The 727-nt window shown below is 39.9% G+C and overlaps 1 pseudogene; it reads left to right on the top strand.

Annotated features, from left to right (window-relative positions):
* On the top strand, nt 1-355 carry LOC147514894 (uncharacterized; annotated as a pseudogene).
* The last annotated feature ends 372 nt before the right edge of the window (nt 356-727 follow it).

The raw sequence follows: 727 nt of genomic DNA, 5'->3' as shown, positions 1-727 counted from the left end.
GCAGAAAAAAATGGAGAGGTTCTTCGGAAATGCTTACCGAGGTGACCCGGGGGTTCCACACACGGATCCAGAACAGTTCATGAATATATGGATCGGTTCAGTTGCCTTCTTTGCAATCTCTTGGTTCCATCCTTACATGTGGCAACTCTCCAACCAGTACAACTGGTATGACCGAGCAATGCTATTTGAGTAGCACCACTGGAAGAAAGCACTGAAGAAGGGGCAGCCATATCAGTTCAAGTGGAACCAGTACATGGACAAGGACTTATGGGAATCGTACTACTTCAACTAGTCTGTGTACTTCCCTTAGATTGAGACAGCAGTGGTGTGCTAGTTCTCGTTTATCTGCATCTTTAGACATTCGAAATGGATTTTATCAGAGAGATTACTTTTCTGGTTATACATTTTCAGAGTATTGGATGTTAATATCCTGAAAAGGAATTAATCTGTTCTTACTTTCGAGACTATAATTTTTCTAAAGAACTAGCCTTTCTATGTACAGAAAACGACCTTTGACAAAAACCAGAAAAAACATTGGTACCACCTAACGCCTCCAGATAGAAAATTTCATATTTTCCAATAACAAATTAGAACTGGACAGAAGGCTCACCAGTAGTAACACCACATCCAATAGGACACAAATTATAAATCATAACTGTTACCTGCAGTGTGCCTTGTGTCAAAACTCAAAACACAATCAAGTGATCAACCCTCTAGCAAATTAACC

This window comes from Coptis chinensis, chromosome 2 (assembly GCF_015680905.1).
Source record: "Coptis chinensis isolate HL-2020 chromosome 2, ASM1568090v1, whole genome shotgun sequence".
NCBI classification, from domain to species: domain Eukaryota; kingdom Viridiplantae; phylum Streptophyta; class Magnoliopsida; order Ranunculales; family Ranunculaceae; genus Coptis; species Coptis chinensis.
Note: the sequence above shows the minus strand (reverse complement) of the source record. Positions and strands in the feature narration are given on the sequence as shown.